The sequence below is a fragment of the Myotis lucifugus genome, unplaced genomic scaffold (assembly GCF_000147115.1).
Source record: "Myotis lucifugus unplaced genomic scaffold, Myoluc2.0 scaffold_405, whole genome shotgun sequence".
NCBI lineage: Eukaryota > Metazoa > Chordata > Mammalia > Chiroptera > Vespertilionidae > Myotis > Myotis lucifugus.
Window position 1 is genome coordinate 721,375 of NW_005871453.1, and position 10,414 is coordinate 731,788.

A 10,414-nucleotide genomic window follows, 5' to 3' on the forward strand; every position below is an offset into this window, starting at 1 on the left:
TTGTGGTTGTTCAGTTGTAATGGTCACTTAGGCTTTTATATATATATAAAAACCTAAGCGACCATTACAACCAGATGACCGGACAACTGGACAGTAGCTACGATGCGCACTGACCACCAGGGGACAGATGCTCAATGCAGGAGCTACCCCGATGGTCAGTGCGCTCCCACAGCCAACCTCCCACAGCCAGCCAACCTCCCACAGCCAGCCAACCTCCCACAGCCAGCCAACCTCATGTGTCCCCTCCCCACACCCCCACTCCCGGCTGGTCCGGATCGGCCCTGATCGCTGGCCTGGCCGAGGGACCCCACCCATGCACGAATTTGTGCACCAGGCCTCTAGTATAAAATAAGACAGGCAGTGCAGCCGGTGTGGCTCTGTGGTTGAGCATCAACCTGTGAACAGGAAGTCACAGTTCAATTCCTGGTCAAAGCACATGCCCAGGTGGCGGGCTCAATCCCCAGTGTGGGGCATGCAGGAGGCAGCCAATCGATGTTTCTCTCATCAATGTTTCTATCTCTGTATCCTTCTCCCCTCTAAAAATCAAAACTTTTTTTTTTAAACAAAGTCTTTATCTTCATTTGCCTTTTTATGCATAACTGTCCCACTGCTGTCCCAGCCCAGTGAATTTAATGTCCTTTTTCTATTGTATACATATTGATGAAAAGGATTATTCTGTTTAAAATTGGGACACTGTCATTTTGCAACTTGTTTAACTATATAGCATTCTACCAAGAGAACAGACATCTATACACCTACCGATGACTCCATTTGCTGTGCCTGTGCGAAGGTGACCATCCTGGTGTCTTTTGCAGCACTTGGCAAGAGTTCCCAAGTAGCAATCTTCTGAGGTATTTATACCCCAAGGGCATCAAATACGTTCCAAGGAGCACATGGACATGGATAGTTCAGTAACTGCTTTCTAGATCAAGTTCCACACAAGCACCTCCATAAAACTGCTGTGCGCAGGCACAACACCTGCAATCAGGCTTCCCATCAAAACTGTACAGAAGGCATCGCTCACCCAGCTTGAATCCGAGTTTGGTGTCCACTATATTTAAAAACCTTTATATTTAACCTGTAAAAACCTTTGGGAAGCCAAACAGGACAATTTGAAATACTGGTCAGTGAAGCCTCCTTTAACTGAGACCATGATATCCCCACCTAGTAAGAGAGGAGTTTCCATCCTAGCCGGGTTTGACTCAGTGGATAGGGCATCGGCCTGTGGATTGAAGGGTCCCGGCTTCGATTCCAGTCAAGAGGTCAAGGGCACATGCCTGGGTTGTGGGCTCAATCCCCAGTAGGGGTGTGCAGGAGGCAGCCAATCAATTATTCTCATCATTGATGTTTCTCTCCCTCTCCCTTCCTCTCTAAAATCAATGAAAAAAATATTTTTTTTAGCCCTGGCTGGTTTGGTTCAGTAGAGTGTTGGCCTGCGAACTGAAGGGTCCTGGGTTTGATTCCAGTCAGGGGTGCATGCCCGGTTTGCAGGCTTGATCCCCAATGGAAGGCGTGCAGGAGGCAACTGATTGATGATTCTCATCATTGATGTTTCTATCTCTCCCTTCCTCTCTGAAATCAATAAGAATATATTTTAATTTTTCTTTCTTAAAAGGGGGGTTTCCAATAAAATTTTACCCCAACATCAACAAACGATTTGCTGTACGGTTCAAGAGTGTATTCATTATAAAACAATTTTAATATTAAAAAAACATGAACATGTGGTGTCTTATGGTCATGGCAAATTAAAATTTAACATTTCAACTTATACACAAGTATGTTGCAAAGAAATAAAGATAAACAATAAGGCCTTCAAGCATAAAAATTTATTGTATTAGGGTGATGTTTTTGTGGTGGAAATTTAACAAATACAGGTTTCCAGGGAGAAAAAAGATCAATGTTAAATCTGAATCATTTATTTGTTTAATTGGATCATAGTAACCATCAACTCATGGTATTACATTCCACTGCAAACATTAGATATAATAGCTTTTTTATTATTGATTTTGAGAGAAAGAAACATTCATAGGTTGCCTCTCACACATCCCCAACTGGGGAAGGAACCTGCAACCTACATATGTGCCCTGACCAGAAATTGAACCCACCACCTTTTGGTGTATATAGGATGACCCTCCAATCAACTGTGCCACACTGGGCCAGAATATAATAGTTTTATATTTAAATATCAATGTTTATGATACACCAGAAATTACATATTTTTCAACTACTTAAATTTACACTCTCCAGTGGCTCTGAAAGCACTCCTCAAAGTTTATCAAATTTCTAGCACTTGCCCTAACAGGTTTGGCTCAGTGGACAGAGCGTCGGCCTGCAGACTGAAAGGTCCCAGGTTCGATTTCAGTCAAGGGCATGTACCTTGGTTGCGGGCACATCCCCAGTTTGGGGTGTGCAGGAAGCAGCTGATTGATGTTTCTAACTCTCTATCCCTCCCCCTTCCTCTCTGTTAAAAATCAATAAAATATATTTAAAAAAAAATTTCTAGCACTCATGAGAGTACAGTGGTTAAGACCAACCCTGACTTGAATTCTCGCTCCCACCACCACTTACATAGCTGCAAATCACTGAACCTCTCTGGGCCTGTTTCCTCATCTGTATAATGGGTTTAATTAAAGTACTACCTCAGCTCAAAATCCACATAGGATGAGATTAAACAGAGATGGAAGCCCCCCTCCCACCCCACCCTTGAATCCATAGTTCAGAAACATTACTGAGACTTAGATAGATGTTAGTGAATCCTGCATAGAAATGTCTGGAGTGGTTCATCTATATAAATAAAAGCCTAATTGTTTGACTGGGAGTTCAACTGCTCGCTATGACGTGTGCTGACCACCAGGGGGCGGCACGAAACATGGCAGGCATCGGAGACGCAGCGCTGGCAGTGAAAGGCTGCCGGCCCCAATAAGAGCAGGACGGTGGCTGGATGGTGGAGCAGGAGAGCAGGCGGCGCCAGGCCAAGGTGGGTGCGAGCGGGGGCCCGATTGCCCCATCAATTACCCCACAGACTGCGACCATAGGTGGGGGGCGGGGCTGCCACCTGGCTCCCAGGTGCCAAGGGAGCCGGGTGGAGGGCCTGGTCCTGATTGATCACCCCGCAGGGCGGGATGGTGGAGCAGGTGAGGATGGCGCCAGGCCAAGGCGGGGTGGCAGGCAAGGCTGCAAGGCTGGGGGCAAGAGCTAGGGCTGCGAGGCTGGAGCCCGATTCCCGCAGGCCACCCGGAGGGACCCCACCCATGCATAAATTCATGCACCAGGCCTCTAGTGTGTGTGTGTGTGTGTGTGTGTGTGTGTGTGTGTGTGTGTAAAAAGGCTAATATGCTAAGTGTCCTTCCCACCGTCTGACTGGTTGCTATGATGCACACTGACCACCATGGGGCAAATGCTCAATGCAGGAGCTGCCGAGCTGCAGTGACTTGGCAGCAGCGGTTCTCAGGTGACACACCCTGAAACCAGAGAGGAGGGAGCCCAATTCCTCACGGGCCACGTGATTCCACCTTCGGCTGTGGGTTATGTTGTTGCTAGGCACTGAGGGCCCCAAATCTGGTTTACTGCACACTGAATTTGCGCTCCACACCCTGTACGACAGCAACTTTGCAGAGTGCCCTCTCGCACTCTGGGACCCCTTGGCGGATGTCAGAGAGCCGGTTTCCGCCCGATCCCCACAGGCCAGGCCGAGGGACCCCACCTGCCGAGGGACCCGGCTCACTCCACAGACGCCAGGGAGGGACCATGGGAGGTTGGCTCCAGGGCGTGTCCAGCCCTTCTCCCCCAGTCCCGCCCCACCCGAAACCTTCTAATTAATTTCCTTTCAATGTGCACGAATCCGTGCACCAGGCCACTAATCCTATATAATAGAAGCGTAATATGCAAATCAACCGAATGGCAGAACAACCGGTCACTATGATGCGCACTGACCATCAGGGGGCAGACACTCAACGCAGGAGCTCCACAATGGGAGCACTGCTGAGCCAGAAGCCAGGCTCAAGCTGGCAAGTGCAGTGGCGGGAGCCTCCGCTGCAGATGGGCAGTAAGGAGTGAGGGGGTCCCAGACTGCAAGAGGGATGTCTGACTGCCAGCTTAGGCGGACATCCCCTGAGGGGTCCCGGACTGCAAGAGGCGCAGGCCAGGCTGAGGGACAGCCCCCCCCCCCCGCCCCCCCAGTACACAAATCTTGTGCACCAGGCCTCTAGTTTAAATATAAATATTTCCACTGCTTAAACGGCTTTTTAAACTACGCATTTTACACATACCAAGTAGCCACCAGCAGGCATTCTGGGATGCCTAGATTACTGCAGTAGTCAAAGGCAGAAATGTTTCTATATGCAAAATCAATAGTTTTTAGGATTATCATGTTTTGACAAAATAATCACATCCTCCTATTTTAATTACTGACCTGTCTTTCTACCACTTAGAGCAGTTTTTCCCAAGTCTGGTGCTCAGACCACTGCTTCAGTAAATAGCTGGGTTTCCAGGGTTACTGATTCCTGTGTTCTACAATCTGAGCCTGAGGCTGCAGTTACCAACCAGTTTTTTACAACTCGCCAAGAGATTCTTAGGCTTACTAAACTCTGAGAACCACTAACTTAGAGCCTATTAACTGGTTTAATACAGGTATTAAGTAATTCGTTAGCACCTCTTGCTCCACTTAATGTACTAAGTACTAAATCTCAGGGACTCAATTCTCCTTTCCACAACCAATCTTCTCAAACTCCCATCTCCCTGCCTTTACAAATTGTGTGTCACTGTGCTGGGAGGGGATGAGAACGAGAAGAGGAATATTTTGAGTACCTTCAGTCCAAATCTATTTACTTGCAATTCTTTCTGAGAGTTCTGAATTGGCTGTTTTTAAAGAAGATTTAAAGTCTCTCTTCCAAATTCCCTTTCCTCAATGGAGATTTCCTCACAGAGCAGCGGTTCTCAACCTGTGGGTCACGACCCCTTTGGGGGTCGAACGACCCTTTCACAGGGGCCGCCTAAGACCATCCTGCATATTGGATATTTACATGACGATTCATAACAGTAGCAACATTACGGTTATGAAGTAGCAACGAAAATAATTTTATGGTTGGGTCACAACATGAGGAACTGTATTTAAAGGGCCAGAAGGTTGAGAACCACTGTCACAGAGGGTTAACAAAACGAAATTTAAATGCTGCATTCTCACTCCTTCAGCACAATGAAACAAAACATAGATTTACTGGTACAACCGGTGCTTTAGAGCAGAATGGGAACTGTCAGGAGTCCTGGTGGTTAAGAGAAACCGGAAAGGTGTTTAACCCCTAGAATGCCGGGGAGCGTGATTGTGCTCCTCCTGTCTTTCGCCAAAAGTGCCGGGAACGCAATCGCGCTCCTCCTGCAGTGTCACTATTAGATGCTAGTAGTTCACTCTTTATTGACAGATGGGACCTAAGTGCAGATTTCCTAAACTGCTGTAAAATCAGCAAAAATGCCTTGGCAATTTTAGCATAGTTCCTAGGATATTAGTTGACACTCAAAGGGTTAAGAAAAAGCAGCCATTATCCAATCTATTACAGTAAAAGTGTAAGATAATTTACTGCATCCCCACCTATTACTCAGAAAAGCATAATGGATTAAAAAAAAAAATCAAGGAAGGCCTTAGAAATTGATCCTAGCTTCATTCACACTACCAATGTCAGGGTCTCCTCCTGCTCCTTGTACCATTAAGCCAAACTGGTCTTAGAACAAATCCTTCTAGTTCCAGTTTCCATGAAAATTTCACAGCAGAAAGTAGTATAGTTGTCTTTACACTTGAACCTTGATTATCTTTAAGTTATAACATCTTTTAGGTCCTGGAAATGTGCTAATTGCTATAGTTATAACAGTAGTACAATCTTGTGGTCAGTATATAGACAGCATCAGAAGCTAACAAGTAGTTTCAATTCTTTTAATAAGTACAGGTGATCCTTGTACAACATAGCTTTGAACCGCACAGCCCATCTATAAGCTGATTTTTTTCAATAAATATAGTTGGCCCTTCGTATCCACAGACTTCTCATCAATCAAAGAAGCCAGCCATCTCCAGATTCAATCAACCATGGATCGAAAACAGTATTTCACATTCCCAAGAGCAGTTTCCCAACCGGGGATCTCAACCATGGTTCAAAAAACTGTTTTCGATAGGTTGAATCCACAGACTCAAAGGGCCGAATGGAGAGTTAAAAGTTGAAAGTATAACTATGATTATGTGAAAGCTTGCAAACTGGAAGACTAGAGGACAACAGTTATACACTATAACTTCTTTAGAAAAGATTTCTTAAAAATCAGCCGATTTTCTCATCTTTATCAGCATAGATTATTCATGACAAAAGTCAGAGAAAAACTGGTGTTTTTTCCCCGAGAATACATGAGCCCACTTTCTCAAATTTAAGATTGAGGAGAGAATGAGATTAGATGCCCTCAGAGAAAAAAATGAATTAAGCATGATAATTACTTAAAGACTGACATTTTAGCAAGGCTTCCGGTTCAATCCTAATTCATCCATAAAGAGGAAAAATATAGAACTGTGTTTGTTACTAAAAATGCCAAATTCTTTGATACTTCTCCCTTGAAGACATGAAGCTTAATACCGTTCCAGTTGGCCACAGGCTGAACTTAGTGACTTGCTTTTAACTAACAGCAAGTGACAGTGATGGTGCGGCTTCGTCCTTGGCTCTTTCTTGTTTCGTTATTTCTGGGGGAAGCCAAGGACCACCGCACCGTGAGGACACTCAAGGAGTCCAATGGGAAAACACTGAGACTTGCCAACTGCGAGCATTAACCTGCTGGAGTGTGGGCCGCCTTAGAAGCAGATCCTCTGGCCCAGTCAACATATTGACTCTAAGTAACCTCGTGAAAGACCCTGACCCAGAACCACCTACCTAATTAAGCTGCTCCCGGATTCCTGACCCACAGAAACTGTATAAGATAAACAAGTGATCTTCAAACTCTGAACCCTGATCCATTTGTGATTGATGACATCCATTTAAGGCACCACAATCAGCTTTAAAAAAAAAATAAATGAACTAGTTACAAAAGATAGCAGAGTATATAACTGATAACAGGTACTAGTTCCTGAAAATTTTGTTTCAATTTTATATATTTGTGTACATTTAACAAAGCATATGTCTTTAGAATCACAACTGAAAAAGTTTGAAACCCACAAGCCTACACTTAGGTTTAAGACAAAATGTTCCCTAAAGTATAGGAACTCTTGAGGGAATATGGTCTCAACAACAACCAACTATAAAATGAGCATTTTCTATAAATTTTATAACCAAACCAATAAAATATAAGAGACTCTCAAAATACATATTTTCAGACTTATATGTTAAGCTTGATATAAAACACAAAAGGCATGGCAGACTTGTAAGTGTGGCTTGTAAAAGCATGTCACTGTCCAAACCTAAGAGGTTACCCATAAAATTATGTAGTGCAAAAGCTGCTCTGGGATACACCCACATTTATTAGTATATTACTTTAATAAACAATGTTAAAGGAAATTCCATCTTCAACCTGCGCGCACACACCAATTTCTGCGAAAAACAAGTACAGTATTATTAAATTGCTTTCTGCCCACAGTCCAAGGCTCACTGGACCTATCTCTTCAGGACACAGCAAGCATATTTTTCTCATGTACCTCAGCATAACTTATCAAAATTTTCAGCACTACAAGAGTTTGCAGAATATTTATGTATAACAACTTTTGATGAATCCACTCAGATTATTTGCTTGCACTATGATTTTCTTGGGAAATGTGTGAAACTATTTTTGAACGCCTAATCTGCCAAATGTATTTCCAAAATGCAAACTCAGCACATAAACACTAAACAGATAATTTAACTTATTTTTCTTATTACTTAATTCAGGTTACTTGTGGCTCTCCCACAACCAGTCTAACAGCTTTCCCTGGAGACACTAGTCCTTCTTGCAAAGACTAAGTTTTCTCCCCAAACTTTGCGTATGCATCCATTTAATTATTTCTACTTCAAGTTGCAGAAAGCAGATATAATCTGTACAGCATCCCTTATAATGCTATGACTTGATGGTAACTAAAAGTCAAACTAATTAGCATACTTGACAAAATCTAAGAACGCATGCCTATGCCTTGAGAGAACTAGCAGCAAAACAACTGACCATTTCTAAATTCAATAGCAGCTCTAGCCCAGCAGGCGTGGCTCAGTGGTTGAGCGTTGACCTATGAATTAGGAGGTCACGGTTCAATTCTCGGCCAGGACACATGCCTAGGTTTCGGGCTCAATTCCGTGTGGGGTGTGCAGGAGGCAGCCGATCAATGATTCTCTCTCATCACTGATGTTTCCCTCTCTTTCTCTCCCTTCCTTTCTCTGAAATCAATAAAAATATTTTAAAAATAAAGAATAGCAGCTCTTGAAGAAAAGTCTAGGCCAGTCCTTGACAGCACTTTTCTCTAGGAATAAGATTGAGTTTCAGGAATAACCACTGGGTCTATTTTTATACAATTACATAGAATGTAGTATTGAGAAACTATTCACTGATTTTAAGAATAAGCAGTTCTGCCCAGCTGGCGTAGCTCAGTGGTTGAGCGTGGACCCATGAACCAGAAAGTCACTCTGATTCCTGATCAGGGCACATGCCCAGGTTGCAGCTTTGAGCTCCAGTGTGGGGTGTACAGCATGCAGCTGATCAGATCAATGACTCTCATCTTTGATGTTTCTCTCTCTCCCTTTCTCATTTTAAAAAATCTATTTTTTTTAAAAAGCATAGTTCCTTTGACTCAAAGCCAATTACTCTAAACACATAAGCAAGTTTCTACTTCAGGGCTTTCATCTAAAACTTTAGCATTAGTTTCGCCCACTTTTTCTCTTTAGTTTCTCTTAAACCAGTTCACTCTCCATGTAAGCACTCCATCATACCATAAACTTGAAAGTTCAGAGTCAAGGTCTAAAAGAACTAAGGACCCAAAGATCTTTAATAGGACTTTCTACCAATCAAAACCACTTTAGTTTCCCAGTAAGATGAAACAGATCTCAACTGGAGAGCCAATCCAAGAAGCAGGCCTGTCAGCCTGAAGGCCAACTTTGATGTTTAGTGATAGCGCACTAGAAATACTTAAACCAGGGTCAGAATTTGGTTTTGTAGGCAGACATTTAACCACTCACGTCATTTATCTCGCTGATCAAAGAACAAGAGAAGTCCAAGGCAGGTATGCACTAAATCCATTACCCTCGCTTGGACCACTAGTTACACAGCTGCCTACTCCATCTCCACAGAGGGAAGCAGTCATCGGTAGCAGTGTAACTACCTGGGTCACTAGATCAAACGCAGAGCTTTAGAAGGGGCACTCTGTATGTTGCATTAGCTGTCTTAGATAGTCAGCTTGCCTTAAATATCTGTGCACTATGTACCAGGGCACTGGGCTATGTAAACCAACATGGGTTGGACAACAAAGCAAGGACCTTATGACCAAGATAACATGCTCTCAAACCAAAGTACCCTGCAAACTGCTGCCTCCATCCCCTAAACATCAAGCCGCATTCATTTTTAAGACTTCAAAATACTGTGCATGTAAGTTATTAGATCCAGTCCTCAAGGGACTACATTGTGCTTCCAAAGACATAAAACTCTAGCAAAATGGCAACAACACACCAGTAAACTTTAAAAGGTTAAGAATGACTACCAGACGAAGTCCCCTCGCCTGCCCTCTGGCAGCTCGGGACCCCCTGGGAAAAGGTCTGGGACCTCTGCATTCACAGACCGGCCGACTCCGGACACCAAACTCAACAGCAGAGGGAACTGTTCTTAAGCAGCAAACATGCCTTGCAGACGGATATTTTTGGACCAAAGCTTCAAAAGCTAAATCCCAATGACTGAAATAAACAACCAATTCAATCCCGACAGAAACTTCTTCGATCACACCCAGCTAGTCTGTTGGCACCTCTGCCTCCACACACAGCACCAACCGGCCTGGCTTTCCCATCGCCGCTGGTGACAACAGGTATTCGTGACTTATGATCTCGGTGGCTCTCAAGTCCACTCCATCTCGAGTCCTGAAGTTAGAAACGTGGGTCAGTAAGGGAGGTCAGGGGACAAAGGGACGGGCCGCGAGATGTCCAGCACCGGGAGCCTGCAGGGGGGTCCGACCAGCAGCTCCCCCGAGCATCCCTCCCCGAGCATCCCTCCCCGGAGCATCCCTCCCCGGTCCTCCTACGTAAACACGGGGCTCGTGACTCAGGCCTCCGGCCCCGGTGCGCGGAGAGAAGTTCCTCGCCGCGGCTGCACATGGCCTGCAGAAGTTTGGCTGAAGCGGAGCGCGGAGCCCGGGTGGGAGCGGCAGCGGAGCGACCGCTGCAGGCCGCGGCGGCCGAGCAGCAGGAGGCGGAGGCGGAGGCGGGCGAGGGGGAGGGGAGGCGGCGGAGGG